Genomic DNA, 19404 nt, shown 5'->3' on the forward strand with positions numbered 1-19404 from the left:
TAATATAAGGTTTCCATACCAACAACGGTTTTTTACAAAAAAATAATTCATCTAATTATGTGTATTGTATTGTTAGTAATATATAAATAATTGGGTGGAGGCCTAATTACTTTATGCATTTGATTGTTTTGTGTATTTGGTTAACTGATGATTAAACAAAGTGTAAAAATAGGTTTATATTGTGTGTTAATAATAATTGAGGATTAGGCAGGGGTGTATGTTTGTGAAACCGTATAATAATTAACGATAAAAATGTACCTACGTATATACATGGGTATATACATAGATACATACGTACGTACGTACGTACCTGCGTGCCTATGCGTGTACGTCCCTACGCACAGACGTACCTACGTGCATACATGCCTGCGTGTACATCCCTACGTGTGGACGTACCTATGTGCCTACGTGTGTGCGTCCCTACGCACGGACGTACCTACGTGCGTACACGCCTGCGTGTACGTCCCTACGTGTGGACGTACCTACGTGCATACACGACTGCGTGTACATCCCCTATGTACATACATACTGACATATGTACCTACAAACGAACAGTCATATGTGCATACATACCTACATACGAATAGTTTGTTTATGTATGAATTAAAAAATATGTTATGGTGTGTATTAGTTATGCTAAGTGTGTACTGATTAGTATTACTTGTGTATGTTATTTGAAATGGGAGCTACTATTTAGACTGTGTAAGGATGAGTACCATGTTATACAGTGAGAAATTCGTGGTGTTATAAAGGATAAAATCACTTTAAATAATAAAAATTATTTATGATCATGTTAATAATAATAAAACTAGTTATCACATAAATTGTTTACGTGGGCATAAGTTGTTTGTTATGTAGGATGTGATGTTGTAAATATTGCATAGGTAGTAAAAATATGAAAATTTGTATGTGATTACTTTTTTATGAGAATTATGGCATAAACTATTGTTCATTGCTGTAGGAGAGGATCATCAAGGCAGAAACAAAAAGTTCTTTATTCAAGGACAAAGTATGAAGCTAAAATTATGTTATCTGACATAAATACAATTATACGAAAGGAGCCGACATTATGTATGTTCTTAGTTAAGAATGGCGATTCGGTTTTAAGCTGCTTTTCATACCACATATGTTATGATAATTTTAATAGCCTTTTTTTTAAGTATGTCGAACTCATTGATGTGTTTGGGATTTTTTTTGAAGTGATAATGAAGTGTGTTTAAAATTTGATTGTGAAATATGTGTTTGTGTATTCTAAGTAGCGTGCACTAAAAAAATTTGCTTAGTTAGTGTGATACTGTGATGTTAAAGAGTTATACTAAGTATTGATATTTTAGACAAAACAAGATTGCAAGAATTTTATATATTTGGACTAAAACTCATGCTACATTTTATATTAGATTCTTTTAAGAAGATTCAAAGATGCATATAATATTAAGTTGCTTTTGAGTAACAAAATATCCACGAGTATTGGAAAATAAACATTAAAAGTTTTATAAAAAGGATATTAAAAAATGTGTAACCCTCCCAGATAAGTATTAGTTACCAAATATATAAAAAAATACCTTTTTACCAATTTACCACCAATGATTAAAATAAATGAAAACCAAAAGATAAATTGTGATTGGTTGGATTTATTTCTCACACTTCTCGCACTAAAAATACTTCTGAAATGAACCTAATCCTATATATATATATATGTATGTATTCTCCGTCGCCGACATATCATATATCTCCATCACCTGTTAACTTACGATTACCACCCACCATCGTCAACCTCCTCTCTCATGCATCAACCACCATCATCACTTACATTAACCATTTCTTTCTCATAAGACATATAATTGTGTTCATGTTTGTTCGTTTAAAAAAATCAATCATGTTGGTGTTTGTGTTTATGTTTGTTCGTTTAAAAAAAATCAGTCTTGTTCGTTTATGTTCGTTCGTGAAAAATAAAAAACCTATACATCTCAATTGAATGCACCCAAACGTTAAAAAATATCATAAAAGTAACAAACTAATATATATATGTACACATTAAATTAAAACAAAACTACGTCAAAAAAATATAACAATTATTACAAAATAGCAAACGACTAAAAACAAAAATCTAAATAAACCATTGTAACACTGGAGCTCAAACTAGTTAAATTTGAATTATATTTTGATACTTGTTAATTATCATCGTATTTAATTAATTTATTGTGGTTGTTAAAAACAATTTAACGTTGATTTTTAGCTACTTATAACTATCGTCACTCTATGCATATTTCGATAGCACAAACCCAACGGAGATGGAAAGGAGTGAAAGTGAAAGTGAGTATGTAATGGTTGAAATGCCCTATAATATTAACGACAACAATATGATAGCCATGGATTGGGTTGACTGCCTTACAGGCAAAGAGGCCACCGAACGTGAGCGACATATCCAAAAAGTACTACCGTTACTTTTAAAAAGCGAGAAAGGCCATTGAAACAGAGAGGCTACGTTCCTGCAGTTGTTTCACTTGGCCCATACCACCATAGCCGACCTGATCTTGCTCAAGCCGAGAAGTACAAACTCACAACATTAGAAGAGTATCGTTCAGGCACCGGAATGACGGTAGATGCATTATACAACAAGGTGTTTAAGGTGGTACATGATGCCAGAAATTGTTATATTGATGGTTCTATTGATGCTTATGACGATGAGGAGTTTAGTCAAATGATGTAGCGTGATGGTTGCTTTATTTTGTTCTTTATTGAATGTGTATCTTGTTCAGACAACAGGTTGTGGTTAAATAATGAGTATTTGGGCGCATCAGGGTTTGCAAACATGATGCGTGATCTGTTTTTGCTGGAGAACCAGATCCTGTTTGTAGTACTAGAAGTTTTAATGAAGTTAAAGTTCCCTGATGATAAAGGAGAAAATATCCTAAATGCATTCTTTAACTACTTGAACTATGGCGATGTGATCATGACTGATAAAAAGGTGCTCAAATACACACAACGACCGCTTCATCTTCTAGAGCTTTACAGGTAGGGGTGTAAACTCGACTCGTTCAACTTTTAATTATGAGATGATCTCTACTCATTTTATACTATATTTATAATGCTCGAGATCGGCTAGTAGTAGTTTTTCAAGCTTTATAGCTTGATTTATTTATTAATCGTTAATTAATTTATATACATTTTTAATTATTATTATTATTATATATCTTATTGTATTATGTTATATTTTTATTTATTTAATTTGATCGTAACTATATATAATAATTACTAAAAATGTATATAGTCAAAACTAAGATTCATTCATATACTAAAAATGAGTTTATTTTACATGGCACTATAGGAGTGGCATTTAATCTGTCCCCTAATAATTACTATTTTATAATAATATTTAAATATTAAATAAAAAACTATATAAATACTAGCTTTGTTCATGCCTATAGTCAACTGGAACTCAATAACTAAAACCCTGGGCTCATACTAGTTTTTAACTCACCTTATTTTTTTATGCTCAAGTTTTTTAAGTGTTACATGATTCAAGCTTTATAATGATTCGATTTCAAATATTTACAGGTCTTATTTCATCTCGCTTTCGGCTGCTTTTGCTTTCCGTTCATCTAAAACATCTAAAACGTCGAGCATGGTGCGAACACCGAGTATAGAGAAGGAAACACGTGATGATGATAACTGAAGAAGCGTGTATCGACTTACTTGTATACGATCAACGTTCCTCGGGTACGAGTGTGCTATATCACCGATGGTTTTCAGAGATACGAGTTCTTCCACCTACGAAACGAACAGCACCGTGAGCTTACCCCTCAGAAAGGGACAGAGGGGTCCTCTTTGGGGTAACCCACCGATGTGAGAATCAGATATTGTAGGAGAAGATAATAAGGATGTGAAAATGAGTAAAGGACTTAGAATATATTTTCTTGCCTCCTCCCAACTGTTGAGGTGGTGTGGTATTTATAGTATTAGGGTTTCCAATTATTGGGCTCAGACCCAATTAGGGCCTTTTTGGCCTCCTCCTATTGCTTCGCGCCACATGTACTTAGGACACCTGGTGCTTTTTCATTGATTATTCTCTGACCAAGGTATTTCACCTGACCCATGTGCCATCACGTGGTGGCACATGGGCTTTACTGAGTTGTCCACCCTTCAGTGGCAGCTGTCAATATCAGCACATTCTTTATTCCTTAAAAGATACCTTCTGGAAGGTTGTCTGATGAGTACAATCATGGTTGTCCTTATCCTGATTTGGATTAGACTATTGTCTCATTTGTTGTGTGTCGCTTACGCGCGGCCTTTATGCGCCTATCCCGGGGATGCGCAGGGTCTTCTCTTTATTCTCACACCAAATGTGTGTGTTGTGTCCATATGTGATATGCGCCACGCGCAGGTGTTTCATGCGCTTGCGCATAGGTTTTGGCTTTGTGTCTTCATGACATCCTGATTTCAAGCCTCTTGTCTATATCTTGTGGGTTGACCCGCCCCGCTCGATGTTAAGGCGGGTGCATACCCCTTCAAGCCCCCCCAGTCTAATGTGTGTCTTGTCTCGCGCGAGCGAGGTAAGATAGATATTAGACTTAATAGTTTGCTTTTTCAATAGGGCTTGTTTTTTTTTCTTTTTCTTTTCTTGTGCGCGCGTTGCACGAAATTCCATCCCTTTGGTTAAAACGAATCGTCAATGCACGTGGTTGGTTGGTGTTGACATCCATCAGAGATGGAGACGTTATGTGTCAGACCTTTCGTGTGCTCGAGGTGCTACCGTGGCCTTTCACGTCTCCTCATACAGTGTCAGGAACACGTGTCGCGCTTATGTTGACCTACGCCTGCGAGTGGGGGTGCGTGAGCGCAGATCTGATTATTACTTGTTTCTCTCTCTCTCTCTCCTGGGCCTATAAAACCAAACCTTTTGAACGGTTTTTTCTTCTTCTCCATTGTCGCTTTCAGAGCTTTTTCCTATCATTTACATTCCGATTAAGAGCTTTCGTCTTTGTCCCTGAATTCCGTGCTTAAAGTAACCATATTGTTCGATTCGCAATTGTATGTCTGATAACCCAGACACCACAATTTCCCCTAGTAAAGGCCGTGTAAAATCAGTCGTTATGTCTACTTTGAAGAAAACCGGCAAGGGTACTCGGGTTGTCGAGGCCTCGTCGGAGGAGGGAGGGAAGAACAAGGCGGTGAAGAGATGGGATGAGATTCCCTGCAAGTTGAAACAACCTGATTTTGATAATCTCGTCGCCTCTCAGGGTTTTCTCCCTGAGTATGGTTGTCTGCTCCCGGCGACCGGGCAGACGGCGGCAGATCCTCCCGCCGGCTATATCTCTTTATATTCTCATTTTTTCACCCACTGTAATCTTCGTCTTCCGATGACGAGGTTTATAGGTGCGCTCCTCCAATTTTACGGGATTCATATATCTCAAGTCCATCCCTTTGGATTAGTGCGCATGACTCATTTTGAGTTCATGTGCAAAGCTCAGCGCGAGGAGCCCACCCCTCGGCGCTTTCAATATTTTTATAAACCGAAAATCCAAGATTCTTGGTTCTCATTCACACCGCGCAGTCAGAAGGTTAAGTGCTGCACTGTTACCTTCAAAAGCCTTCATGACTGGGCTGAAAAATTCTTTTATATCAAGGCTGGTGTTATTCCCATTCGTATGACCATGCGCACGATTACTTCCGCGCCCGCGGATGATGACGTTCTTAAGAATCCATTTGGCGCGTGGGTTAAAAAATTATCTGCTGAACCATCCCCCGCCAAGAATATTTGCGAGGAAGCGCTGGTGGGGGTTGGTATGAGTAAGAGGTGGACTGACAGCGAGACTGAGCCTGTCATCCATGTTGATGGCTCAGGTGGGTTGTTTGTTCATTGCATTAATTCTGCGTGAGTATAATTCGTTTTGCTGATATCACTTGTCTTGTTTTATGCAGAAAGCAAGGAATACATCCACGCCGCCTATGACGAGCATACAGAAGGTGGCTCTGTCGCGCTGAACGCTGGGGAAGTTGCTTTCCCTGATCGCTTCGATGATATGTTCATCCCTGTCGATTTAGAATTTTGCTTTGACAGCGATGCGCCTGGTAAGCCTTTGTATTTGTGCTTAGGCCCTTAGAATACCAAATTTGGTTTTAACATTTCTGTTGCGCGTATTGTAGATGCGCTCGCTAATTATGAGTTGGAGCCTGTGGAAGAGGAAGTGGAGGAGGAAGAAGCTGAAGCGCAAAAACTCAAGCGCAAGGCTAAAGGCAAAACTGGCGCAGGGGCCAGTAAAAAACAGAAAAAAGATGATGCCTCTGTTGCCCAGAATCTTCCTCCTACTCAAGTGAAGGAACCTGAGAAAACCAAGGGTTTTACTTCCAAGTTTTCCTTGTCTTCATTGCCTCAAGGTGTGGGCAATCCTCCAGTCCACACGAGGTATGGTGCTGCTACCTCATCTCTGCGCGCGGCGGACAAGGGAAGCGGTGCCGCGCCTGCTGTTTCGTCTTCTCCAACAGGTATACTTTGTTTATATTTTGTGGTTTTATGAGTGTGATTCCAATGGAGTTATTAATGAAGCTTTGTTCACTCAAATGTTTGTAGAGCCGGCAACATTGGTGGCTCAACCTCAGGCGCAGCAAGGTGCCAAGGTTATGCCGAAGATTGTTTTGAAGTCCTCTGTTTTGCCCTCAAAAAGGGGGAAAATGGACTTCATGACGATGCTTAATTCGCGGACTGCGGTGCGCCAAGGTATTTATTGCGCTTTGATTGTCTGATTTTTTCCTTTAGTTCAAGTCATGAATCATTTCTCCTTGTTGGTTTTTTCATAGGAATTATAGCTGGCACACAAGCTGCTGGTGGCACTGCTAGCGCTGGCGCCGTTAGTTCTGCTCCTGCTCCAACAAGTACTGAATCTCCCCTCATTGGGATCACTAAGGAGCAGGAGACTATTTTTCGCGCTGCTCTAACGGCGTCAAGACCTCCCTCACCTCCTCCTGCACGCAGCCCTCCTCGTGAGACTATTTTTGATTCTTCCAAGTCGCAGGAGAAGAGACCTGTTATAGAGGATGATGAGGAGGTTGATTTTGAAAATTCTGAAGGTGGCCGCGTAAGCCCTATAGCGCCACGCGATTTCGTGGCGCAGCCTTCTTCTCATGGGGCAGGCAGGAGCTCATCAGCTGGCGCTAATCTTTCTGCCAGTTCTCCTCAGGTATAACTTTATTTTGCTCCGCTGCACAGACTTCCAAATTAGTGTTTAGATAACTAAAACGTTTCTTTGCGTTGCTTTGTGCTTGTAGGGAGCCGATCACATATACCGCCCGAACTGGAGTATCACTGAAGAGAGCTCATTCCAATCCTTGGGCGTATGTGAAGACTTTTGGGCTCACTCTGTTCCTCCAGCTGAAAGGAGGTTTCAAGAGGACCGCGCTCGCGTTGATTTGCTTAATGACCACCTTTTTGCTGGGTCTGCGTTTTTCGCTGCCTCCCAAGAGCTTCGCAATGATTATATAAAGGTACGTGATGCCCTTGTGGAGGCCAAGCAATAGGCTAAGATTTCTGCTTGGAATCTTTCTGATGCCCGAGAGAAAGCTGAGAAACTCCAAGCAGAACTTAGCAAGAACCGGGCAAGTTCCAACGCTGCTTTTGTGAAGCGCGGGCTTGAGCTGCAAGCTGCGCGGGAGAAACTGCAAGTGGCAGAGGCAGATGCGGCAAAGCACGCGCGTCAAGCGCGTGACCTGGAGTTGGCAGTGGAGGCGCGTGACCAAACTATTGCGCAGGTTAATACTGAAAAATCTTTGTTGGAAAGTGAGTTTGCGCGCCTGAAAGAAGAGCTTGTTGCTGCGCAAGCAGAGAAGAAAGAGGCCTTGGCGGCGGCGGCGTCCGAAAAGAAAAGCTGAAGCAAGCCAAAGAAACTATTGAGTTCTTAAACTCTTAGATTCCTGCTTTTGAGACGTCTGTCTCTTCTCTTGCGCAGGATCGTCATTGGCTGATTTCACAGGGTGTGACTCGTTGCGCTTATGCCATGAAATATTCAGACGAGTTCCAGACCCTTGTGATGGACTGTAATGCGGCGTCGCGCTTGGTGGGTCGGGCTGAGGGGTTTAAGGATGGTTATGAATATGGCATGCTAAAGAAGAATCCATCCGACTACCCTTATCAGCTCGACGCTGTCTGCGCTGACATGGATGAGGTGGGGGAGAAGTACTTGAATACTCCAATCCCATCCTTGAGCAGGTATTTTAACCTTAATGAGTTTACTTGACTTATTTTCATAATCTTTTGTACTTATACTGTTCCTTGTGACTTGCAGATAGCCGCGCTTGCTGACCAGCCCGATCTTGGCGCTTTAAAGAAATTACTTGATGAATGTGAAGGGACTGGTGGCAATGATGATGGCGCGGGCAACGCTACCTCTGCCAGCGGCTCTGGCGTGGCCAAAGGACCTACTCCTGACGCTATCATGACAGAAGACGACTATATTCAAGACGAACAGCTTGATTATGGTAAATTTGGAGATGACGAGGAGCGGGCTGCGCCAGATGCTGAGGGAGGAAATAATGATGAGGAAGATGAAGAGGCTGACATTAACATAGAGACTTGAAAAGCCCTTCTTTTTTTTTGTTTAGTTGTGTTTGTAGTTTTTACCTCATCATTTGTAAATTTGTAAACTTCTATATTTTGGAATGAAATTTTGTTTTTCCCTTATTCGCATCTTGCGCATTCCCAATTCATCTCTTTATATTGCATGTGTGTGCTTGTTGAATATAAGGTATGCTTACACATTGAAACTTGAACAAGGTTGTAAGGAAATTATTTTTACTTAATCCTTAACAGTTGTCATATTTCAAGTTATTTTGCGATATTCTGAATATGCTGACACGTGCCTTGGCATTTCATTATTCCTCTTTTGCGCGACGTTATCGTGCATTTATTATAGGGAATTATGAATGAGTTTTTTAGCCTTTGCGTGTCAGTATGTGTTACTCTGCCTATATCCATTATAATCCCATGCGCGGCCCCGACCTGAGACCTTAACAACTATGCTTTGGCATATGCTTGCCTTAGTTGTGCTTAGGTATTTTTATGGTCCAGCTGCGCAATACGTAGGATGGATGCTATGAGTAATTTGAGCTAAGGCTCATATTATTGGGCTAAGGCCCTGACGTTTTAGAGTTAAAACTCGTTAACGCGTCTGAGCTTGAAGCTCGCGCATGTATGTTTTACTTCGTTTTATTTTTAGTTTGATGTCAATACAATGTTGTCATATTGCTCAAAATTAATAAAGGGAAGTGTGAAACATGTATGCAAAAGGTAATAGAACACATATCAAGAAAGAAAATAGAGCATATCATTATTCATAATGGCTTAAAAAGCCTTGATTACAAACTTGACAACTTTTACATGAAACATTTTATAAGTTGTGCTGCGTTCCATGTGCGCGGGATCTTCTTTCCATTTAAATCTTTTATAGCGTATGCGCCTTTTCCCAATTCTTCCGAGACTTGATAAGGTCCCTCCCAGTTGGGAGACATCTTTCCCGGGGGTATTGCGCCACTAGCTTCATTGTTTCGAAGGACAAAATCATTCTTCTTGAAGTGGCATTCTTTCACGCGCTGATTGTAGTATTTTTCTAGCTTTTTCTTGTATTTGGCTTCACTGATGATAGCCGCCTCTCTGCGTCCCTCAAGTAAATTGAGATCCAACCTCCTTTCTTGCTCGTTATCAGTCTTACTCATCATGAGCACTCAATAGGATGGGCATCCAATCTCTGCTGGAATCATAGCCTCCGTTCCATAGGTTAGGTTGAACGGGGACTCGCCATTGTTGGTTTTGCTTAATGTCCTGTGCGCCCACAGGACATTGGGTAACTCGTCGACCCATGCATGGGACTCTCCCTCCAACCTTTTCTTCAGCCCATTCAGCAAGCTTTGGTTCGCGCGTTCCACTTGGCCATTCCCTTGAGGGTGGTATACTGAAGTGAAGACCTGCTTGATGTGCAATTCCTTGAACCAATTGGATATCTTCCTGTCAGTGAATTGTTTGCCATTGTCGCTCACGATTTCCATGGGCAGGCCAAAACGGCATATGATGTGGCTCCAAATAAATTGCTTCATTGCCTCGGCTGTGATTTTTGCCAGTGGCTTGGCTTCAACCCATTTTGTGAAATAGTCTACTGCCACTACCAAAAACTTTACTCGCCCTGGCGCTTGTGGTAAGGGACCCACAATATCGATTGCCCACTTGTGGAAAGGCCATGCAGAGGCCACCGGAATCAAGTTGTTCTTTGGCCGCATGGTATTTGGCGCATAGCTCTGACACGCTTTGCATTTTTGGATCTCTTTTAACGCGTCCAAGTACATGCCTGGCCAGTAGTAACCTGCGTTCATTGCCTTGGCGATCACCATGCGTGGGCCAGCATGTATTCCACAGATTCCTTCGTGTATCTCTCTAATCACATAGCTTGCTTCCTCAGAGTCTAGGCATTTTATGAGCTGTCCAAGATAAGAGCGTCGGTATAACGTATCATCGAGCATTTCGTAGTTCTGCGACTTGTGTCTTATCTTCCTCGCCTGTGCGCGATCGTCTGGTACCTTTCCCTCCTTCAAGAATTCCATTATTGGAGTCATCCATGATGAAGGTGTTGTATGAATTACAAGAACAGACTTCGCTCCCACTGACGGGTTGCTCATTACTTCCACCCTGACATCTTTGCCAAAATGATCGAAGCTGGTTGATGCCATCTTACTTAGCGCGTCGGCAGACTTATTTTCACTGCGCGGAATGTGTATGATTCTGTAAAAGTCAAATTGTTCGGTGAGTCTCTTCGCCTGCTCTAGATACATAGGCATGGTGTTCTCCTTGGCATCATAAAGGCCATTGACTTGTGCTGCTACCAGGTATGAATCTACATGAGCCTCTAGCTTTTTAACTCCGAACTTGTGCGCGATGCGCAAACCAGCCAGCAGGGCTTCATACTCAGCTTCATTGTTGGTGCTCTTGAAATCCAACCTGATTGCGTAAGTATACTCATGATTTTCTGGATCCACCAGTTTAAGGCCTGCGCCAGACCCTTCGTTGTTTGAAGCTCCATCAGTGAATAATCTCCAAACGTTTTCTTCATCATTGGCTTGCGGAGGGTCTACTTCGCGCTGAGCCTCTTCGACTTTTCCTTCAGGGATTTCTGCGATGAAATCAGCTAAGACTTGTCCCTTGATTGCTGGACGAGGCTTATAGGTGATCGTGTGCTCCCCTAATTCCAGCGCCCATTTTGTCAGCCTTCCTGAGAGCGCGGGACGTCGCAAGACTTGCTGGATGTTGTAATCAGTCAGGACTTCAATAGGATGACCATTGAAATATCTGTGAAGCTTGCGCGACGCATGCGTTAGTGATAAAACTAACTTTTCTATGATGGTGTAGCGCGTCTCAGGATCTGTCAGCACCCGACTTACATAATAAATTGGTGTTTGGATTCCCTTGCGATCCACCAATAATACTGCGCCAATGGCGCGCTCTCCTGCTGACAGGTACAACGTTAAAGTTTCACCAGGTAGTGGAGCTGTGAGCGCAGGCAGATTTATCAGACATTCTTTTGTCTCACTGAAAGCTTGCTCGGCCTCAGGCGTCCACTTGAATTGGCTTTTCTTTAAGCAATTTCTCAATGTGTTAATGAATGGGGTAGATTTGCTTGCATGGTTTGCTAGGAACCTGTTAATTGATACCAATCTACCATTCAACGTTTGAACTTCCTTCATGGTGGATGGTGAGGGCATGCCAAGGATAGCCTCCACCTTCTCTGGGTTCACCTTGAAACCATCCTTGGTGATCATTACGCCGAGAAATTTCCCTTCTTCCACGCCGAATGTGCATTTGCTCGGGTTGAGCTTCATGTTTACTTCCTTTAGGCGTCGAAGGGTTTCTTCGATGTCTTTGAGCATTTGTTTTTACTCCCTGCTTTTAATCACCAAATCATCCACGTAGACTTCTAAGTTTTTTCCAATCTGCTCGTTGAAAATTGCATCCATGAGTCTTTGGTAAGTGGCTCCTGCATTCTTCAAACCAAAGGGCATTTTTGTGTAACAGAAAACACCCTTGTCAGTTCTGAAAGCAGTCTTGTCTTCATCCTGTGGTGCCATTTGAATTTGGTGATAGCCCTTATAGGCATCCAAGAAACATTTGAGCTTAAATGGCGCCACAGAGTCCACCTTCATGTCAATGTTTGGGAGGGGGTAACAATCTTTTGGACACGCTTTGTTGAGGTCCTTGAAATCAATGCACATTCTCCATGACCCATTGCTCTTCTTTACCATCACAGAATTGGCTACCCATGTTTGGTATCGTATTGGGCGAATGATATTCGCGCGCAGTAGATCTTCTACTTGCTCATTCATGGCCTTTGTCTTCTCATCTCCCATGACTCTTTTCTTTTGAGCAATTGGCTCCATGGACTTGAATGTGTTGAGAGAGTGCTGCGCCAGGTCTCGCGGAACCCCAGTCATATCAGAATGTTGCCACGCGAAGACTGACATATACGTTGTGAGCAATCTTTTCATTCTCACTCTTGTGTCATCTGATATCGTAGCTCCGATTGTGATTGTTTGTTCTGGGAATTTTGGGTTGAGAATCCATTCCTCTAGCGCGTTGTTTGCCACTGGAAGTTTCATTCTCCCTTCTCGAGGTATACTTGTTACTGCGCATAAATGATCTCGGTACACAAAGGTTACTCCTGTTGGTGTTGGGAACCCCAACGCGCCATGCGCTGGTGACGGTATAGCGTTGAATTGGGCAATCGTTCCTCTACCCAAGATCATACTATGGCATGAAGTGGTGGGCAAGACCAGGAAGTTGAGAATTTCAGCTCGCTTGTGCTTCTCATCCCCCATAGTTAGTTCGAATTATATCTGACTTAGGGGGTGAATAATTTCGTTTGAGACACCCGAGATTGGTGCATTCACAACTTCGAGCCTTGCTTGGTCTGCTGGATCCAACTTCCTGAAACATTGCTCATACATGATGTCTGATTCACTACCGGTGTCCACCAGGACTTTTGACACCTCATAATGAGCGATGTGTGCAGTGATGACTAGAGGACTGCTGATAGACGGGCCTCCTCTGATTCTTGGAAAGATTACTTGTTGCTCGCGCCAATCCCCTTGAATTTGCGCGCTTCTCTTCCTCGATCCTTGCCCTTGCCTTCCTCCTTCAGCTACACAGATTCTTTTGAATTTTTTGCTGGCTGAGGCTCCGTCTGGTTGTTCGTTTTCTGGTCTTGGATTTTTTTACCAGGTGAGCCAACTTGCCTGATTTCACATCTTTTTCGATCGCATCCTTCAAATGATGGCATGCATCGGTGTTGTGCCCTGTGGATTTGTGAAACTCACAATATTTGCCACTGTTCGGTGGTCCCTTATGGAGTAATGGCCTGGGGTTTTTAAACTGGACATTCTCTGTGCTTAACACTTGCGAAGGCGTTTTGGTGAGGGGAGTCCATATTCTTGGTAGAGGTCTGTTAGGCTCTCTGCCGCCTTCCTTCTTGTCACATTCTCTGCGATTAAGAATGTCTTTTTGGGGTTGGGTGAACTTTGTTGCGCTTGCTTTTCTGCGGGAGAATAATTGGTTTGTTGCAACCTGGACCATACGGAGTTTTGTTTGCCCCTCCTTTCATTGTTGCGTGGTGCTTCTGCTTGATGCCCTTTATCTCTTGCTCTGTCCTGGGCAATTTGTTTTTCATTTCGCGCGAAGACTCGCGATGCTTCCATAAGCTTAGCCCAAGTAGTTGGCATGCCTTCTCTGCTCACGAGAGCTCTGCGGAGTTGATCACTGCGCGCACCTTGTATAAAGGCTACGCGCAAGAGTTGCTCAGTGATGCCTCCAATTGCAAGAGATTCCTGATTGAAACAAGTTATGTAGTCTTCAATGGTTTCATCATTCCTGCGTACGCAGTGCATGATGTCATCAGGGTCGCGCGTGTGTCTGCGCTGCTGTACAAAGTGAGCCTGGAACTTTTCCAATAGCTCTTCGAACCCATCGATTTGTCCTGTCGGCAAGCTTTCGAACCAGACACGTGCTGCACCCGTGAGGCAGCGAGCAAACATGTGACACCATGTTGGCATCGTCCAGCTTTCTAAGTTTCCAGTGTTATAAAAACCTTGTAAGAAATCATCTGGATCTGTTGTACCATCATACTTGCCTAACCACTTGGCATCTTGGTTTTATGTTGAATGGGAGCCTTCGCAATGCGCTCAGTGAATTTTGAATGTTTTACCAAGATGGCTGGCCTATATGGTGTGGTTACGTCCACTTGCCCCTTCGCTTGTGGGTTGTATGGTGTGTATAAATCCATATCAGCTTTGGCTCCAGGTGCTATGTGCATGCGTGCGCGAAGCTGTGAACCTCCTGCATGAGCATCTCGCGTCTTCTTCGTGCTGTGCACCTCTTCCTCATCACTAATATCAGCTTGTTCGGTGTGAACTGAATGACCGTCTTCCGGCGCGCGCGTCTTTTTTGTTGTTCCCTGAATGGTTTGTTTATCAAATGCGAGCCTTTGTGTTAAATCGGCTAACTTTTTGTGCTTTACCAACTCATTGTATTTGTCCATTAAACTCCGTTGTTCGTTTATGAGCCATTCTTTAGGGTCATTGGTTTCAACTTCCGGTCCCATTGGTCCTTTTTGTTTTGTACCAGTCAGATTTTGGAACGTGAGATCGTCTGGGGGAGTTTCAGTTTGATTATGAGGTGTTGTGTTGAAGGGATGGTTACTGGTGGTGCGCGCAGTGTCACGCAGCGCCCTCAGAACCTGATGTCCCTCATTAACATCCTCAAGCTCATTATCCTCCAGAACTTGATCGTTGTTTCGAACACCGGAAACCATGGTGAAGATTTTCAGAGAGAAAATTGATGAAATAGTGGTTTTGTTGCCGTTGTCCCACGGATAGCGCCAATGAAGAAGCGTGTATCGACTTACTTGTATACGATCAACGTTCCTCGGGTACGAGTGTGCTATATCACCGATGGTTTTCCGAGATACGAGTTCTTCCACCTACGAAACGAACAGCACCGTGAGCTTACCCCTCAGAAAGGGACAGAGGGGTACTCTTTGGGGTAACCCTCCGGTGTGAGAATCAGATATTGTAGGAGAAGATAATAAGGATGTGAAAATGAGTAAAGGACTTAGAATATATTTTCTTGCCTCCTCCCAACTGTTGAGGTGGTGTGGTATTTATAGTATTAGGGTTTCCAATGATTGGGCTCAGACCCAATTAGGGCCTTTTTGGCCTCCTCCTATTGCTTCGCGCCACGTGTACTTAGGACACCTGGTGCTTTTTCATTGATTATTCTCTGACCAAGGTATTTCACCTGACCCATGTGCCATCACGTGGTGGCACATGGGCTTTGCTGAGTTGTCCACCCTTCATTGGCAGCTGTCAATATCAGCACATTCTTTATTCCTTAAAAGATACCTTCTGGAAGGTTGTCTGATGAGTACAATCATGGTTGTTCTTATACTGATTTGGATTAGACTATTGTCTCATTTGTTGTGTGTCGCTTACGCGCGGCCTTTATGCGCCTATCCCGGGGATGCGCAGGGTCTTCTCTTTATTCTCACACCAAATGTGTGTGTTGTGTGCATATGTGATATGCGCCACGCGCAGGTGTTTCATGCGCTTGCGCATAGGTTTTGGCTTTGTGTCTTCATGACATCCTGATTTCAAGCCTCTTGTCTATATCTTGTGGGTTGACCCGCCCCGCTCGATGTTAAGGCGGGTGCATACCCCTTCAATGATTTACACATCTCACACTTATAATATGTTGTCAACAATACAAATAATGTGTATTCACAAAATACTCGAATGTCATATCATGTCTTCTCAACTGCATAGCAAAAATAATGGCTCCTTATACCATACAATCCGATCAACTAGTGCTAGCCCAATTCCTTAAAATGAATGCGGAAATTTTTTAGTGCCAATGGAGGGGAGAAGGAATTATTCAGCCCTAGTAGAGGAAATTTGTGTGGTCGATCATGACCAAATTTCAACAATAGTGGCTCAAATAAACTCATCATTCAATGAGGGGAAGGTCTATAAAAGAGAAATAAAACTCCTGACAGAGACATTTATTGGTATTACTTCACGTATTAGTAGCATATCTGAAGAAACATGGAATGGATCCGGGTCGGATCCATGTCCAGATTTCTCGGTCTTCAATATGAACGAACCACCGCCTTGGTATTCTTCTCCGGTTGCTTGAGATCTGCCATGAAAAAGTAGGGGGTGTGGAGGTGACTGCTAAGAGAGTTAACTCTTGTTTACAGACACAAAAATATGTGGGAGCCAGGGGTCCAAGAGAAGGTCCTTTCAATGAATGATAAAGGCTCCTTATATAGGGACTCCATGGCTACCATCATGAACCCTAACCTTTATTGGGCTAGGCCCGCGGTTAGAGGTTACCTCCACAAACCCCCAGCCCAATGGGCCTAATTAGTAGACAATAATAATAATGTAATAAACATAATATATTATGCAATAAATAAAAGGTTGTACCGGGTTTGACGTACCCTACACTTACAAGTCCCCCCAGTCCAGTGCTTATCCTAGGCGTGCAAGCGGTTTGGTGAAGTGCTGGACTTATAAAGAATGCTCAAGAGCGAGGAGTAGTGCTTTTTTGACCCAACTATGACCTGTTACATGTGTGTCTACTTTGCTTCGGGTTGTAAGAGATTTTAAATCATGATGGTGAGTTTGGCACACGCGGGCCTTTTTATCATAAGATGACAAGCATGTCATTCATTCGGCGTGTGGCCATAAAGGTTTTTTTATAAGGTTCTCCAACCTTTATGTGAGTTTTTTTATAAGGGTCTCCAACCTTTGTGCCAGTTTTTTGTATAAGGGTCTCCTACCTTTATTTTAGCCGTGGCGTTGGCATTAGCCTGTAGCCGTGGCGTAGGAATTATCCTGTGGCTCTGGCGTTGGCATTAGCCTGTAGCCGTGGCGTAGGAATTATCTTGTGGCTCTGGCGTTGGCATTAGCCTGTAGCCGTGGCGTAGGAATTATCCTGTGGCTCTGGCGTTGACATTAGCCTGTTATTTGGACCTCCTCCATCCAAAGATGACATGTATGTCACGTATAGCCATGTGGGTGTATTATAAGGTTCCCATCCTCGGGCGGATTATGAGGTGTGCCCAACCTAAGTTGGTGTGTGGCCATGCAGGTGTATTATAAGGTTCCCATCCTCGGACGAATTATGAGGCGTGCCCAACCTAAGTTGGCGCGTGGTCATGCGGGTGTATTATAAGGTTCCCATCCTCGGACGAATTATGAGGTGTGCCCAACCTAAGTTGGACGTCTTCCATCCAAAGATGATACGCGCTAATGTAGTGGTGATATACCATAATAGTCCCCCAGTTTATTGCTGCTAAATAATGTTAGTAGCATTGAACTTGTAATAATAAACGTGTTAATAAAGTTTTAATCATATGCGTGGACGAGTATAAACACCTTTTTATATCATTTACAAAAATGACATTTGTTGTTTTAAGATGTCATACGAAATAAAATAATTACTCATAGTCATTTTTACTAATAACCGTTCCAAAGATTTGGTAATATTTTTACGTTTATTAGTAAAGTCTATGACATCTCCATTTCATTTCATAAACTAGTATGTAATAATAGTTTATTAATAAAAATGGAAATTGTGTCAAGACATGACTTGAGTCTCCACGCATTTTATAACGGTATGTTTGTATACCCGTATGTATATTGCAATTATTTAATGCAAATTCTATTCACTTCAACTTTTTTTTTTACTTTGGTATTTTTGAGATCATTATAAATAGAACCAACAAGTATGAGGGTTGTCTGTGAAAAATTGGAAATTAATTCCAAATCTTTGTTCTAGCCGTACAGTAGGCTTTCACCTTTTCATAGGGATGACATCGGGACCGTACCGGTACCGAAAATCCCGGTCCTGAATTTCGCGGATTCTTGATACTGGTACCGGTACTGAAATATTCGGTTCGGTACCGGTACGGGACCGGGACGGTACCGGTATTTAAGGTAAAATTTCGGGAAATACCGGTCCCATACCGTACCGGTACCGGTACCGAAACTCAAAACGTTGGTACCGATTCGGTACCGACGGTACCAAATCGGTACCGATTTCGGTACCGGTACCAATCGGTACCAGTCCCGAATTTGCCGATCCCTATATATATATACATATATATGCAGCCGTATATAATGGAAAAGAGTGGTTACCTTAATGCCATACTCGAGCCAATAAAACACTTCCGAGTTCCGACATTAATCGTTTAGAAAGATATCCGAAGTTTCTCCGGCGATTGGCGACGTAAGCAACTTGCTCCGGCTGTTTGCAGACGCAGAACAGCGTGGAGGTTCCAGTGGCATATATTTAAACCGCGGTTCTCTCGCAAGAGCTTTCCGTTGACCCGCGGATGTTCCGCTAAAGTTTATCTTTGATCCGAGGGGCGGCAATGACCCGCCAGAAATTGCACGGAACTTTTTAGTTGATCCGCGGAAGCTTGAAGATATAACTGCGGAAGCCATAAGTGATCCGCCATTGTATTGATTGGAGCTTTTCACGGGTCAGCGGAAGCTATGACGGCGGAAGCTGAAAACGACCCGCCATTGTCTTCCTCGGAGTTTTTAGGTGACCCGCGGCATTCATAAGTGACCCTCAGTGAACGGAGTTGGCCCGCAGGAACGTGCATGCGGGAGTGCTTTAGAGTGTCAAAGCTTGCACTTGGCTCTTGGAACTATATTTGCATGCCGGAGCGTAAAAGGTTTGCGGGAGGCGTAAATGACCCGCCGTGACTTTGCCCGGAACTTTTATTGAGACCCGCGGGAGTCGTAATCAACCCGTAGAAGCTTTTTCGCGGCTCACGGAAGACAGATTATGATCGGCCAATATGGTGTAATCAACCCGCGGATGCTAGAAGATATGACCGCGGAAGCCATAAATGAGCCGCCATCGTCTTCCTCGGAGTTTTGCAAGTGATCCGCGGAAGCTAGAAGACATGTCCGCGGAAGCCAAAGATGATCCTCCGGAGTTCTGTCCGTGGCCCGCGGAGATCATAGTTAATCTCCCGGAATTTTGTTCGTGTTCCGGGGATGTTGGATTTGGACCACCGGAGCTTGCATGCGGCTGGCGGGAGCTGAAATTAATCTCTTAGCGCATATGCGACCCGCAGAGCCTGAATTCGGTCCGCGGGGCGCGTATATAACCCGCGTTGGCAAGTGTGGATCCGCTGGAACTTACGGCAATGACCCGTGGCTCTTGTCCGTGGTGACTGGTTTTTAATCCAACGGCGCAAGTGACCGCGGTAAAGTACCGGAGCCCACCGAAGATTATACTTACTGAACCGCGAAAGTCTAGCTTGCAGCCGCGGAAGTCTAAAAATGATCCGTCGAAGTTTG

General features: G+C 43.1%; 1 pseudogene; it reads left to right on the forward strand.

The window, feature by feature from the left end:
• The first annotated feature begins 1205 nt into the window (after positions 1-1205).
• LOC143592177 (uncharacterized) lies at positions 1206-3676 on the forward strand (annotated as a pseudogene).
• Positions 3677-19404: the final 15728 nt, after the last annotated feature.

Source organism: Bidens hawaiensis, unplaced genomic scaffold (genome assembly GCF_021521415.1).
Source record: "Bidens hawaiensis isolate Kalapana, Puna unplaced genomic scaffold, B.hawaiensis_p1.1 tig00040583_1, whole genome shotgun sequence".
NCBI classification, from domain to species: Eukaryota; Viridiplantae; Streptophyta; class Magnoliopsida; order Asterales; family Asteraceae; genus Bidens; species Bidens hawaiensis.